At 34.7% G+C, this 16,705-nt stretch overlaps 1 protein-coding gene across 1 annotated transcript in view; it reads right to left on the bottom strand.

Moving 5' to 3' along the window:
* LOC149561661 (phosphomannomutase-like) overlaps nucleotides 1–16,705 on the bottom strand; it is a 65,771-nt gene that overhangs the window by 37,138 nt on the left and 11,928 nt on the right. The window lies entirely within an intron of this gene.

Genomic DNA, 16,705 nt, shown 5'->3' on the forward strand with positions numbered 1-16,705 from the left:
TGGCTTGTTGGGAAGTACTATTTGTCTGAGGGCTTTGACGTCCTTTTGGGGTATTTTCAAAGCCTATGTCCTAGTGAAGGGTAGAGTATTAGTCTAAGTGAGAAAGCTTTACATGCTTGGGAGATGGGAGAAGGATTGCTAACAAACTTAGACAGTGGTAGAAATCCTCTAATCAAAGGATTTCCCCTTGTGGAAGTCCTCTGATCAAAGGATTTCCCCTAGTGGAAATCCTCTAACTCCATGATTCCCACCAGCTATCATCTCTCCTCAAAATCTCAAGATTTTCCCTTAGGACAAAGCAATGTGTAAACTTGGTTATCAGGGATCGTTATTGAGGTGGCAAATTGATTGATGCAATGTTTAAGCGATGAAGAGAAGGAAATATGGCAATTTTCCTAAGGATAACTGTCGCAGTCATGTGTGGTGGAAATTCTCTGACAAGAGGATTCCCATTGTGGAAATCCTCTCTCCTTAGGATTTCCACTCTTCTTCTCATCAAGTTAAAACTGATGCAAAATAATGCTTAGGCATAGCAAGTTGAAAATAAGCTAAAGAATTAGCATAACGGTGTGAAATGGAAACTTTTGGTAGTCTAAGTGACAAAATCATATTTGGTAGAAATCCTCTAATTAGAGGATTACCACTATGGAAATCCTCTCTCCAAAGGATTCCCACCGCGTTAATCCTCCCAATCCCAAAGTTTCACCACCCTCTAAGGCATTCAAAATGTCGTCTCATGCATGAACTCAAAATCATGAGTAAAAATAAAGCAAGAAATTGTCAAGGAATGTTGAAATGGGATAAGTTGTGAGGAAATCATGTTTGGTGGAAATCCTCTGACTAGAGAATTCCCACTGTGGAAATCCTCTCTCCAAAGGATTCCCATTGCCTTAACCTCTCAAACCAAAATTTCCCTTTTTTCCACTTTGCACCAAAATGAATTTCCAGTAAGTGTTAGATGTAAAGGATTTTGAGTTGAGATGAAATTAATTGACAATGATGAAGGTTTGGAAAGTTTTAAGGCAAAGGAGGGCTAAGTCATGTTTGGTGGAAATCCTCTGACCAGAGGATTCCCATCGTGGAAATCCTCTGACCAGAGGATTTCCATCGTGGAAATCCTCTCTCTAGAGGATTCCCACTACCTTAATCCTCTCAAACCAAAATGGACTTCAAGCAAGTGTTAGAGCTAAAGGTTGTTGTGTTGGAGTGGAATTGATAAGAAACGAAATCTTGGAAGGATGGAAGGAAATGAAGTGCTACAAAAAATTTGTGGAAATTCTCTGACCAAAGGATTCCCACCATGGAAATCCTCTGAGCTACAGATTTTCACCAATAGAATCCCCCAACGTCAAGAATTTTGCCACTGCATTTTATAATTCTAAAAGAGAGTTGAAGATGAGGGATGGCACCTAGGGAGAGATTTACTGATAAGGAGAGAAAAGTTGGAAATAACCATCAAAAAAGAAAAATATATATTTGGTGGAAATCCTCTCTCCAGAGGATTCGTACCACAATAATCCTGCCCAACTTGGGAAATTTCCCTTTCCCTTTAGCCTTATTTTCCTCATGTAAAATGAATGACAAATCAAATGGGAAGATTGGAGCGTTGTGAGAGAAATGAATCTTAATGCTAAGTGAAAACTGGAATGAATTTTTATCATGCTTGGTGGGAATCCACTGACCAGAGGATTCCCACTATGAAAATCCTTTTTCCTTAGGATTTCGACCCAAGAACTTTTTCTTCCAAGCCTCCATAAATGCGTGAAGATAGAAAGATTGGTCAAAGTAATTGATAATTTGTTGTTAGTTCTTCATGGTAGATTACTTAATATTGCTTTGTAGTATTGCATGGCTTCCTCAATCTTTCTCTTGGAGTAGATTTATTTTCATGTTGAAGTAGCTTAGTTGAATGCAAGTTGTTGTGGATGTTTATTTGCTTGACAAGAAAAAATTCAGGCCACTAGCCTCTTGCTAATGGTAGGAGTGCCTTGTGTGGTAAGCCGATGGTTGAATGCACTTAACTTCAATTGATCAGTGTGTGATCATAGTTACCAATAAAGTAGATCTCCATCATTTCCCACCTTAAACAATTAAAAAAAAAATTTATAGGTTTTTGTTTATACGATTGTCTAATTATTGGCATTGATTGCTAGGTGTCTAAGCATGAAAATAGCTAAGTAGTAGGAAAAACTTCTTTCAGCAGATTCAATTGCAGCTTCCCCAATTGTGGGAAATCTAGAGGAAAGCGTTATAGGGGAAGAAATGAGAAAAAGGTTTCAGTTATACGGTCCTTTAGCAGTCTGATCAATGACAACAAAATCTTTGTTACCCAATTTGTTCCTCGCAGTGAGAAAGAGTGTTGGCTTATATTGCTGACTTTGATGGAAACAAGAGAAACTTTGTCATAGCTTTCAACTTACTTGTCATGCTTAATATCTTCAATTTTCCTTCGTGCATGGTAAATGTTATCTCGTAGCTTTTTGTCCTTTTTTGGGTTTATCTTTTTATAAAGATTTTCTTTTCATTGTGTTATTTGGATGTGTTCATGTTAGATGATATTTTGGAGAAAAAAAAATTGATAGATAATATTTTGGAAAATTTTAGTTAATAGTGCTTAGTAGATTTATTCAGCTTTCTGAGCTCTTGTATTGTTATTAAATTGCAGATCTCAGTGAAGAAATCAACAGTTGTGTGAGTTGCAGTATTCCATAGAAAATAAAATATAAACAAGAAAGACAAGAAGACATCATCCACAATTTTTATGCTCATATTGATCAGGATTCAATTTTGTGTCCTACAAAAGGCCAATAAAATAGGCACATGTCATATATTACAAAGGATAGTTGTTTGGGCCTCAACTATGTTGCCAAACAAGTCAATTGAATCCTCTATAGTGTCAAAGTTGAATAGAATGATCCTTGTTGGGTAGTGGCATCATAAAAATGCCTACTGAACTATGACACCCACAAGTTAGTTGACCATGTGTATCCAACATAATTCTAGACAACAAATTACTATCATTCAAAGGGCTAGCAACAAACTTAGCATTCCTTATTTTCATTTGGTCTTGACATCTAATAACCAATAGAACCATCAGATCAAACATGTCACTTAGAGATCGCTGAAACATCATTTTCAAGGTTATGAAAGAAATGGGCCCCATTACTAAATTAGTTGATCAATGGTGGGCACTGAAGATAAAATAAAGCCAACTCCCCTATGACCTCCTATTAGCTGCTAGATCTATAGATGAACAATCGTTGAAACTTGCAATGCAATCATCTACTAAATCATGAAACAATCCCATGGGCTATCGAATCAAGAAGATTGTCGGTGTGCAAGAAGCAACAAACTAATATCAACATATCACCACCAATGCTACCAAAATACAAATAATCAAGCCACAGAAGAAAAGGCCAAAAAACTTTTAAGGGGAACATGTAGTGAGTTGAATACACTTCGATTAAGGAAGATTCATAATTGGTTTGAAAATGGGTCACATAAAAAATAATCCTAAAGTTAGTAATTGAAGTCATGCAAATGTTCCTAAAGCGTGCCTTATTTCAAAGACTAACTAATAATGTCATGCAAGTTTGACTAGAACAATGCAAACATTTGAATTGTGCATAAACAAGCAATGCAAGATGCTTTTATTGAGTTTATTTTGTTTTCACTCTTTGTTTGGAGACACAATGGTGCCCTTCTTGAATTTCGTTGTCCCCAAAACAACTATAGAGCTAGATGATATAAGATATCCACACCTTATCATGTAACCTCTTTTGACAGTAAATTCTTCCATTGGAGTTGTGTATTGTTAGTCTTGTGTTCATTAGTTGTGTTGCAACTAATTCATTTTTTGAGCACAACAAAATTTCTAAATAATCACACTTGTCCCTATGCATTGTTCAGGTCATACGTTGTGAGGATTACTTAGAGACACAATGTTAGGGGTAACATATTATAAGATCATAGTCGGTAACAAATCTTTTGTCCTTATATCTGACATGCAAAATAATTAAAGGATTTTTCAAAGAAGAATCTATGAATAAGTTTGTTCATGGAAGGTTTCTTCAATGGGCTCAATTCCTGGATATTTCTGATTTCACGATTGATCATATTCTAGGAATCAAGTATATTTTTGCAGATTTCCTTAGCAGAGAAGGAATATCAGAAGGCACAACTAATGTGATTAATCAAGTTGTTTGTAGCCGCTCCTATGCCTCTGTCAACCAAGAAAACATTAGCCCTGCTGCCCAAATCTGTAGCAGCTATAAGGCCCTATGACAAGAACATTAGAATGCCTAGAGATTATTTAGCCAAGAAGTGATCATTCAACCAGTAGCACCTCAACCATCATGGGAACTTCTTCAGGCCTCGTTAGAAGAAACTCATATTCCAAATATGCAGCCCATACAGAATGGCCACTAACATTACATCATTAAACATATCCTTACAGAGACAGTTGGATCGAATATATTTCGTATGCATCCTAGTCATATCGAATATGAATATTGGATATGGACGTACACACGTGCTTAGGGGCATGGTGTACCACTCTACTTAAAATTAATATAAGCAACCAAAAGTAGGTAATATTTGCATCCATAATACACCGTATAGTGTTTTCTTGCTACTTGTGGATACCATATTTTGTATGCATCCTAGTCAAATCCATATCAATACTAGATAAGGTAGTACACACATGCAATAGAGACACAAGTATATCCAACTACTCTGCTTAAAACAAATATAAACATTAAAAATCATAAATATAGTTATCTCTACAATTTGATCTTTTATATTTTAAAATTAATAAAAAAACAGTTTTCATCATCTACAAATTAATATAATTACTCCAATATTTATATTCCTATATATTTAAAAATATATATTTATAATCTTCATTTCTTAAAAAATCTATTTATATCAAACACTACAACATTTTTAACCATGAATGCTTTTTACCTATTTGCAAAGTTAATTTTGATCATTTACCAGATCCATCTACTGAATCTGGTTTGGAGACTTCAACAATTCAACTTTTATCCAGGTAAGTTTTAATTATCTTTTAGTTCTGAAGTGTTGTATCTTATTGCATATTTTGCTTTCTTTAAAGAGAAAAAAACACTCTAAAGTTGCCAAAGAATACCATGCAGACAATGATTTTGACTTCTTAATTTATAAAGATCAGTGTGTGATCATAGTTGCCGATAAAGTAGATCTCCATCAGTTCCCATCTTAAACAATAATAAATTATTTATAGGTTTTTGTTTATACGATTGTCTAATTATTTGCATTGATTTCCAGGCATCAAGGCATGGAAATAGCTTAGCAGTGGGAAAAATTTCTTTCAGAAAATTCAAATGCAACTTCCCCAATTGTGAGAAATCTAGAGCAAAACATTACAGGAGAATAACCCGGAAAAAGGTTTCAGTTATACGGTCATTTAGCTTCCTATCATGTGATCCGTGATAAAATTTCACAACATTCTTTGGGGTATGCACATGTGAACTATGAAAACATTCGGCATGCTGCCTTGGCTTTGCAAGTTCTTGATGGTTGTATGATAAAAGGCCTACCTCTTAGAGTAGGCATGCAGCCCAGTGGGCTAAAGGTCAATGCATTGGAAGGAAATCTGTGTATAAATCATCTAGACTTATCAATCACTAGTGATCCACTCCATATGATGTTTTGCACTTGCCGACCACTGATTTCAGCCAAAGTTGCTAATTTGGACAATGGCCTTTCTAAAGGCTATGGATATGTTACATATGTGTATGAGCAGGGTGCCCAAATAGCTGTACAAGTTTCTAATGGCATTCTGATCAATGACAACAAAATTTCCGTTACCCAATTTGTTCTTCGCAGTGAGCAAGACCGTGTGGCTTATATTCCTGACTTGGATGTGAACAAGAGACTTTGTCATAGCTTTCAGCTTACCTATCATGCATAATCTCTTCAAGTTTCCTTCATGCATGGTAAATGATATCTCTTGGCTTTTTGTCCTCCTTTTTTGGATTTTTCTTTTTATAAAGATTTTCTTTTTTGTGTTATTTGGATGTGTTCATGCTAGTTAATATTTTAGAAAATTTAAGTTGATAGTGTTTAGTAGATTCATTCAGCTTTCTAAGCTCTTGTATTGTTACTAAATTGCAGATCTCAATGAAGAAATCATTAATTCTGAAATCAACAGTTGCAGGGGTTGCAATTTTCCATAGGAAAATAAAATAGAATCAGCTTACAATTGACACAAAAAAATTCATTCATCATAAGTCATAGAGACAAGACAAGAAGAGAGCATCCACAATTTTTATGCTCATATTGATCAAGATTCAATTTTTGTGTCCTACAAAAAGTTTCCTATTTAGACACATATACAAGCCCTAATTATAAGCATCGATATGCAGAATATTATCTAGAGCTCTGAATAAGTGGACTCCAGATATAGGAAGTTAGAGACAAAAAAAGAGAGAAAGACAGTAAGGATTCTTGGAAAATATAAGGGTTGTTGAATTAATATTTGTCAAATGATTGAAGTCTATTCGAAAAATCCTCAACAATGTAAATTCTTCTTTTTCAAATTCCAAACAATCTCCATTGAGTGCAGACGGCCATCTAAACTCCTTATCAAGAGCTTCCAAAATTTTCAATTGTCCTACAATAAGCCAATAAAATAGGCACATGTTATAAAATACAAAGGATAGTTGTTGGGCCTCAACTATGTTGCCAACAAGCTAATTGAATCCTCTATAGCATCAAAGTTGAATAGAATGATCCGTGTTGGGTAGTGGCATCATAAAAATGCATATTGAACTATGGCGCCCACAAGTTAGCTGACCATGTGTATCCAACATGATTGTAGACAACAAATTACTATCATTCAAAGGGCTAGCAATTAACCCTAGCATTCCTTATTTTCTTTTGGTCTTGACTTCTAACAACCAATAGAACCATCAAATCAAACATGTCACTTAAAAATCATTGAAAAATTACTTTCAAGGTTATGAAAGAAGTGGGCCTCATTACTAAATTAGCTGACCAATGGTGGCCATCGAAGATAAAATAAAGCCAACTCCCATGTGACACACTAGCTGCTAGATCTATAGATGAACAATCAATGAACCTTGAAATGCAATCATCTACAGAATCATGAAACAATCCCATGGGCTATCAAATCAAGGAGATCATCGATTTGCAAGAAGAAACAAACCAATGTCAACATATCACCACTCATGCTACCAAAATACAAATAATCAAGCCACAGAAGAAAAGGCAAAAAAAAACTTAAAGGGGAACATGTAGTGAGTTTAATACACTTTGATCAAGGAAAATCCATAATTGGTTTGAAAATGGGTTACATAAAAAATAATCCCAAAGTTAGTAATTGCAGTCATGCAAATGTTCCTAAAGCATGCCTTATTTCAAAGACTAACTAATAATGTGATACGAGTTTAACTAGAACTATGCAAACATTTGACTTGTGCATAAGCAAGCAATGCAATATGCTTTTATTGAATTTATTTGTTCAGCGTTCACCCTTTGTGTGGAGACACAATGGTGCCCTTCTTGAATTTCTTTATCCCCAAAACAACTACAAAGATGGAGATATAAGATATCTACACCTTCTCATGTAACCTCTTATGACAGTAAATTCTTCCATTGGAGTTGTGTATTGTTAAATGTTGTGTTCATGAGTTATGCTGCAACTAATTCATTTTTTGAGCACAGCAACATTTCTAGATAATCACACGTGTTCCTATGCATTCTTCAAGTCGTACGTTGTGAGGATTACTTAAGAGTCGTTGTATTAGGGGCAACATATTATAAGGTCATAGTTGCTGACAATTTTTTTTTCCTTAGGTCCAACTTGTAGAATATTAAAGGATTTTTCAAAAAAGAATCTAAGAATAAAGTTGTTCATGGAAGGCTTCTTGGATGGGCTCAATTCCTGGATATTTTTGACTTCACAATTGATCCTATTCCAAGAATCAAACATATTTTTGTAGATTACCTTAGCAGAGGAGTATTAAAAGGCACAATTAATATGATTAATCAGGTTGTTTGACTTACAATATAGTTTGACTCCTTAGTATGATTAATATGATTAATCAAAAACATATCTGTAGCACTTATAATGCCCTATGACGAGACAATCAGAATGCTTTAAGACTGCTTAGCCAAGAAGTGATCATTCAACCAATAACACCTCAGCCATCATGGGAACTTGTTCAGGCCAGGTTAGAAGAAACTCAATATTCCAAATATGCAGCCCATACAGAATGGCCACTAATATTACATCTTTGAACATATCCTTATGGAGACAATTAGATGGAATATATTTTGTATGCATCCTAGTCATATCCAATATGAGTATTGGATGTGGAGGTACACACGTGCTTAGGGGCATGGTTGTACCACTCTACTTAAAAATTAATATAAGCAATCAAAAGTAGTTAATTTTTGTATCTTGAGTACACCATATAGTGTTTTCTTGGTACTTGTGGATACCATATTTGTATGCATCCTAGTCATATCCATATCATTATTAGATAAGGTAGTACATGTGTGCAATAGATACACAAGTATATCCAACTACTCTACTTAAAACTAATATGAATATTTAAAATCATAAGTATAGTTATCTCTACAATTTAATTTTTTATTTCAATTAAACAAAAAAACAATTTTTGCCATCTACAAATTAATATAATTACACCAATATTTATATTTATATATTTAAAAATTAATATTAAATCTCCATTTCTTAAAAAATCTATTTATATTAAACATTACAATATTTTCTTCCCATGAATGCTTTTTTACTATTTGAGAAGTTAATTTTGATTATTTACCAGAACCATCGGCAGAATCTAGTTTGGAGACTTTAGCAGTTCAACTTTCATCCAGGTAAGTTTAAATAATCTTTTAGTCTTTAAGTGTCATATCTTACAATATATTTTGCTTTCTTAAAGAGAAAAAAACACTTTGATGTTGCCAAAGAATACCATGAAAACATCAATTTTGACTTCTTTATTCATAAAGATCAGGGTGTGATCATAGTTGCCAACAAAGATCTAAATCATTTCCCTTCTTAAACAATAAAAAAATATTTATCGGTTTTGTTTATATGATTGTCTAATTATTTGCATTGATTTCCAGGCATCTAGGCACGGAGATAGAAAAGCAATTGGAAAAACTTCTTTCAGCAGATTCAAATACAACTTCCCTAATTGTGGGAAATCAAGAGGAAACCATTACAAGGGAAGAACTAGAGAAAAAGGTTAAAGTTATATGGTCCTTTAGCTTCCTGTCATGTGATCCATGATAGAATTTTACAACAATCTTTGTGCTAAGGATATGTGGACTATGAAAAAGTCCGGCATGTTGTCTTGGCTTTACAAGTTCTTGACGGTTGTACAATGAAAAGCCTACCTCTTAGAGTAGCCATGCAGCCCAGTGGGCCAAAGGTCAATGCATTGGAAGGAAATCTTTATAAATCATCTGGACTTTCAATCACTAGTGATCAGCTCCATATGATTTCAGCCAAAGTTGTTACTTTGGACAATGGCCTTTCTAAAGGCAATGGATATGTTAGATTTGTGTCTGAGCAGGATGGCCAAATGCCCATACAAGTTTTTCATGGCAGTTTGGTCAATGAAAACAAAATTTCTATTACCCAAATTGTTCCTTGCAGTGAGCGAGAGTGTATGGTTTACATTCCTGACTTGTATGGAAACAAGGGAAATTTTGTCATAGCTTCAAGTTACCTATCATGCTTAATCTCTTCAAGTTTCCTTCATGCATGGTAATGTTATCTATTACCTTTACGTCCTTTTTGGTGTTTTTCTTTTTATGAAGATTATTTTTTCGTTGTGTTATTTGTATGTGTTAATGTTAGTTGATATTTTAGAAAATTTGAGTTGATAGTGTTTAGTAGATTCATTCAGCTTTCTGAGCTCTTGTATTGTTATTAAATTGCAGATCTCGGTGAAGAAATCATTATTTCTGAAATCAACAGTTGCGAGGGTTGCAGCTTTCCATAGGAAAATAAGATATCAACAATTAAAAATTGACACAAATATTCATCCATTCAAAAGTCATAGAGACAAGACAAGAATAGATCATCTGCAATATTTATGCTCATATTGACCAAGATTGCAAAGTACCCTGACAAATCATTTGTCCTTATGCCTGACTTACAAAATATCAAAGGATTTTTCAAAAAAGAATCTATGAATAAGGTTGTTTGTGGAAAGCTTCTTCGATGGGCTCAATTCCTAGATACTTTTTGATTTCACAATTGCTCATATTCCAGAAATCAAAAGTATTTTTGCAGATTTCCTTAGCAAAGCAGTATCAGAAGGCACAATTACTATGATTAATCAAGTTGTTCGTAGCCGCTCCTATGCCTCTATTGACCAAGCAAACATTAGCCTTCCTGCCCAAATCTGTAGCACCTATAATGCCCTACAACAAGAACATCAAAATGCCCAGAGAATGCTTAGCCAAGAAGTGATCATTCAACCAGTAGCACCTCAGCCATCATGGGAACTTGCTCAGACCTGGTTGGCAGAAACTCAATATTCCACATATGCAACCCATACAGAATAGCCACTAATGTGACATCTTCGAACATATCCTTACAAAAACAATTGGATGCAATAATATTTTGTAAGCATCCTAGTCATATCCATTATCAATAATGGATATGGAGGTACACACGTGCTTAGGGGCATGGTTGTACCACTCTACTTAAAATTAATATAAGCAACCAAAAGTAGTTAATATTTGTATCCGTAATACACCATATAGTGTTTTCTTGGTATTTGGGGATACCATATTTTGTATGCATCCTAGTCATATCCATATCAATATTAGACAAGGTAGTACACACGTGCAATTGAGACACAGGTGTATCCAACTACTCTACTTAAAACTAATATATACACTAAAAATCATTAATATAGTTATCTCTACAATGTAATTTTTTATATTTTAAAATTCATAAAAAACTATTTTGACATCTACAAATTTATATAATTACTCCAGTATTTATATTTCTATATAATTAAAAATTTGTATTTCAAATCTTCATTTCTTAAAAAATCTATTTATATCAAACACTACAACATTTTTCCATGAATGCTTTTTTCCAATTTGCAAAGTTTATTTTGATCATTTACCAGAACCATCTACAGAATCTAGTTTGGAGACTTCAACAATTCAACATTTATCCAGGTAAGTTTATATTATCTTTTACTTCTGAAGTGTTGTACCTTATAGTATATTTTGCTTTCTTAAAGAGAAAAAAACACTCTGAAGTTGCTGAAGAATACCATATAGACAGCGATTTTGACTTCTTTATTTATAAAGATCAGCATGGGATCATAGTTACCAATAAAGTAGATCTCCATCATTTCCCATCTTAAACAATAAAAAATTATTTATAGGTTTTTTATTAATATTGTCTAATTATTTGCATTGATTTCTAGGCATCTAGGCATGGAAATAGCTGAGCAGTAGGAAAAACTTCTTTCAGGAAATTCAAATGCAACTTCCCCAATTGTGGGAAATCTAGAGGAAAACATTACAGGGGAAGACCCAAGAAAAAGGTCTCAGTTATATGGTCATTTAGCTTCCTATCACATGATCCGTCGTAAAATTTCACAACAATCTTTGGGCTATGCATGTGAACTATGAAAAAGTCTAGCATGCTGCCTTGGCTTTACAAGTTCTTGATGGTTGTACGATAAAAGGCCTACCTCTTAGAGTAGCCATGCAGCCCAGTGGGCCAAAGGTCAATGCATTGGAAGGAAATTTGTGTATAAATCATCTGGACTTATCAATCACTAGTGATCTGCTCCATATGATGTTTTCCACTTGCAAACCACTGATTTCAGCCAAAGTTTCTACTTTGGACAATGGCCTTTTTATAGGCTATGGATATATAGATTTGTGTATGAGCAGGATGGCCAAATAGCATAGTAACACAGGGACGCGTCCCCCCCCCTTGACCCACGCACTAGGGACTTGGGGACTCCGTTCCCCCATCCCTAGCAGTGCCACCAGATTCCACCACCTCTACCGAGGATCAGGGGAAGTCTCGGTGCTAACTATTTGTTGATTTGACTATTTATGCTCAATGTTTGATGTTCCAATTCAATGCATTGTTCAAGTATTTACTCTTTTACATCTCTATATCTTATATTGCAATAAATCTTTTCATAACTAGCATTTTTAGTACCATAAGTATAATGTATACAACCCCCCCCCCCCCCAGTTCCCCGCCATCCCCAAATTAAGGCCCCTTTGTCCCCCTGTCCTGGAAACTTGTCCCCTCATTCCCTCATCCCTTCGTCCCCCAGGGTGGTGTAACTATGACAAATAGCCATGCATGGTAAATGTTATCTCTTAGCTTTTGTCTTTTTTTGGATTTTTCTTTTTATGAAGATTTTTTTTTTCGTTGTGTTTTTTGCAAGGTTGCACGGGTACATGTACCTAGACCCCTGGTACACGTACCAGGTACTAGGACGCGTATCCCATACCGGGTATGGACTAGGGCACATTTCTAAAATTTTGGAATGCAACGTCAAATTTTGAAAAAGTAGAGTCAGCACAATTTGTCGTGTTGGAAACGTAACATAAAATCTGAACTAAAATGCGGTGTTATATTGACTAAAACGCGGCATTAAACACTCACCATCCGCAAGCAGGTTAAAGCTTAAACATAGCAGGTTGAAGACGAGGTTAAACATAGGCAAACAGCCAAAAAACGAAAGGACAAAGTTCAGACGCTAGGTTTTCCTCCACGCAAAGACGGTTTTAGCGATTTTTCTCAGACTTATGATTTCTCTCAGTCCGTTTTACCCATTTTTCTCCATCCACAGACTCGACGCTCGCACAAGAAAATCCGGAAAGGTATTTTACTGTTGAAGTTACGAATTCTATTTTTAATTTTGTTGCTCACGTTTAGAAAATATAGTATTATTTTTCAACTTTTTTAAATTTTGAGTTTTAAAGTTTTAACAAAGTTTAATATTTTAATAATTTTATATATGATCGAACATATTATATTTTATTATTTCGGATATATTATATATTTAAAATAATAAGTTTAAACTTTAAGGTTAAAGTTTAAACACTACGTAACTACAGTAAACTTAAACCAAATAAATTAATAAATATTTTTAAATTTCAATATTTATACAATTTATAACTTTATTGAAATTAAATGTTATTGTTTAACTTTAGTCTTTATTTAATTTTTTATTTTTTATATAATTTAAAATTGATAAAATTTAGTTAAAATATTATTTTATTGATTTAATTTACAGTTTAGTAGTTTACTATTTTGACTTGTCACAATACACAATCATATTAAAATTTTAAAAATTTAAATTATAATATCAATATAGATTTTTAAAATTTTAAATAGATGTTTACAATTTAAATAATCATTTAAATTTTAAAGTGAAATTTATTTTAGATATTAAATTTAAAATATAAAGCAATATAAAGCAACTTTAAGTCTTTAATTCTTTTTTATTTGCTATACAATATCTTCTCGACAGTTCAACACTAATTATTGAATTTTTTTTTAAAATTTCCAGGTAGAATGTCAGGCGGAGGAAAGCAAGGGCTGTATCCTTTGTGGAAGTATGTTGATCGTGTTCGAGGGCTGAAGGGTTCAAGTGGATCAGCCGAGGTCACATGCAAGCTTTGCCCTTTGAAATGGAAAGGTTCTTACACGAGAGTGAAGGCTCACTTCCTTCACATATCTGGGGTATGTGTTGATCCTTGTACGAATGAGGTAGAACAATATGATCTTATAAGGGAGTAAGAAAGAGCTGAAGGGAAAGTTGCTAAGAAGAGCTCTCATGCTTCAACAACAAGGCCTGTACGGAGTCAACATGGAGATTCAGAAGTAGATGTCTCAACTACAGATGTAGCAGCAGAACATGCCCACAAGAGACAACACATTGGCAGCTCAAATCCCATTGGAGAATTGTTTGATGTGCATGGTCGAGATGTTGTTGATGCAGCAATTGAACGATTCTTTTATGCAAATGGAATAGCATTTAATGTTTCTCGCTCCCCTTTCTACATTGAGATGGTCCAAGCTATCCTTCATGCACCAACAGGGTATAAACCACCTGGATATGAAAAGCTTCGCACTACTTTACTTGATAAAAAGAAAAATCGATTAGATGAACAAACTACACCACTGAAAAGAGTGTGGGTTACAGAGCGATGCAGTATTGTGATGGATGGGTGGACAGATGCTAGAAATAGTCCATTACTTAATGTCATGGTAACATGCAGCAAAGGGCCTTATTTTTTGAAGGCAATAGATTGTTCAAGGCAAGAAAAATGCAGAATTTCTACACACCCAGCTATGTGAGGGCATTGAGGAGGTGAGGGCTACACATGTGGTCCAAGTTGTTACTGATGCTGCCCCTGTTTGTAAAGCAGCAGGTATGTTGGTGCAAAAAAAGTACAAGCATATATTTTGGACACCCTGTTGTGTGCATTCGTTGAATAATGCACTCAAAGACATTGGCAAGTTTCAATGGATTACAGATCTCCACCACACACAAGCCATCTATCGTAAATTTGCCAAGGTGGAGCTACTCAAACCTGTTGATACATGTTTTGCTTCTTACTTCATTCTTCTTGACTGCCTTTGTGAAGTCAAGGGAGCTTTGTGTTCCACAGTTGTTAGTGAAGCATGGACAACTTGGAGACAATCTACTTCAAATACTGTTGTTGAGGTACGAGGTATGATTCTTGATGAGCATTTTTGGGCTGATGTGAAATTTGTTGTGGAGTTTATTAAGCCCATATGTGAGCTGATCAGATATGCAGATTCAAATAAGGCATGTTTGGGAGAAATTTATGAAGCAATAGATTCCATGTGTGAAAAAGTGAAGACAATAACTGATATAAAAGCCCCTTCTCTATATCCTTTGATAGAGGAGAAGTTACATGGAAGATGGAATAAGCTTAACACATCTCTTCATTGTGCTGCATATGCTCTTAATCTTAAATGGCATGATATACAAGTGACTCGGAAGAGGGCTCCACATCAGGATAGAGAGGTAATGAAAGGATTTTGGGCTGCAATAAAAAAGATCTATGACCGAGGTGAGGATGCTGCAGTTTTAAGGAGTCAATGGAATAAGTTTTCACATGGGCAAGGTAAGTTTGGTTCCGTGGAAGCTTTATATGATAATTAAAGATAGACCCTATAGAGTGGTGGTGGAACCATGGAGGTGGAGATCCTGAATTGCAATCATTTGCAATAAGATTGCTCTCACAAGTAGCTAGCTCTTCATCTTGTGAGAGAAATTGGAGCACTTATGGGTTCATTCATTCACTATTGAGAAACCGTTTGGGGTCAAAGAAAGCAGAGAAATTGGTGTACATTCACAGCTCACTTCGTCTGCTCTCTCATCTAGATCCTGGATACAATGATGGTCCTTCATCAAAATGGGATCAAATCTCACCTGATGGAGAACTTGCTGCCCTTGTGGATGGAGAGGTTGAAGTAGATGGCCTTATTGACTTGCCTATTGTTACTCTACCAATAGAGGAACCTGAGCTCGAGAGTGATGACTATTTGGACAGCATCATAACTGAGGACCTTGATATGGATGATGAAGACATAGAAGACTAGAAAATAGATTAAGATGTCTGATTTTTGTTTTAGTTTTTTGTTTGCATATCAGCTTGCTGTTTATCAAGCTTATTTCGATATGTAATCAGTTTGAGACTTTGGTACAATGCCGATTAAGACATAGAAGACTAGCTCTTCATCTTGTGAGAGAAATTGGAGCACTTATGGGTTCATTCATTCACTATTGAGAAACCGTTTGGGGTCAAAGAAAGCAGAGAAATTGGTGTACATTCACAGCTCACTTCGTCTGCTCTCTCATCTAGATCCTGGATACAATGATGGTCCTTCATCAAAATGGGATCAAACCTCACCTGATGGAGAACTTGCTGCCCTTGTGGATGGAGAGGTTGAAGTAGATGGCCTTATTGACTTGCCTATTGTTACTCTACCAATAGAGGAACCTGAGCTCAAGAGTGATGACTATTTGGACAGCATCATAACTGAGGACCTTGATATGGATGATGAAGACATAGAAGACTAGAAAATAGATTAAGATGTCTGATTTTTGTTTTAGTTTTTTGTTTGCATATCAGCTTGCTGTTTATCAAGCTTATTTCGATATGTAATCAGTTTGAGACTTTGGTACAATGCTGATTAACAATAGATTATAATCTATAAACTTTTTCTGATTTTCACTGATTAAACTTTTTAAGTTTAAACTGGAAGTTTATCATTTTAATATCAATATGTCCTATCTATATGATTTATCATTATGAAGTTATTGTTCGTATTTAAAGTTTGTCTTCTCTGTTAAGTATCTTTATCATTATGAAGTTATTACTGTTATTGTTCGTATTTAAAGTTTGTCTTCTCTGTTAAGTATCTAGACTCTAAAGTTTAAAGTTTTAAACATTCAGCAGTTGTATATATTATAAATTTATAAGTTTAAACATTTTTGGATTTCTTGTTTTGGATGCTCAATGTCATGACTCATGACTGATATTTTGATTTTCAGATTTTCTATAAGATAATTATATATATATAAAATTAGACATACACACGTACCCCCGTCCCTAGTTTTGAAAAATA

Source organism: Cupressus sempervirens, chromosome 4 (genome assembly GCF_028749045.1).
Source record: "Cupressus sempervirens isolate cs-2001-9-10 chromosome 4, ASM2874904v1, whole genome shotgun sequence".
Classification (NCBI taxonomy): domain Eukaryota; kingdom Viridiplantae; phylum Streptophyta; class Pinopsida; order Cupressales; family Cupressaceae; genus Cupressus; species Cupressus sempervirens.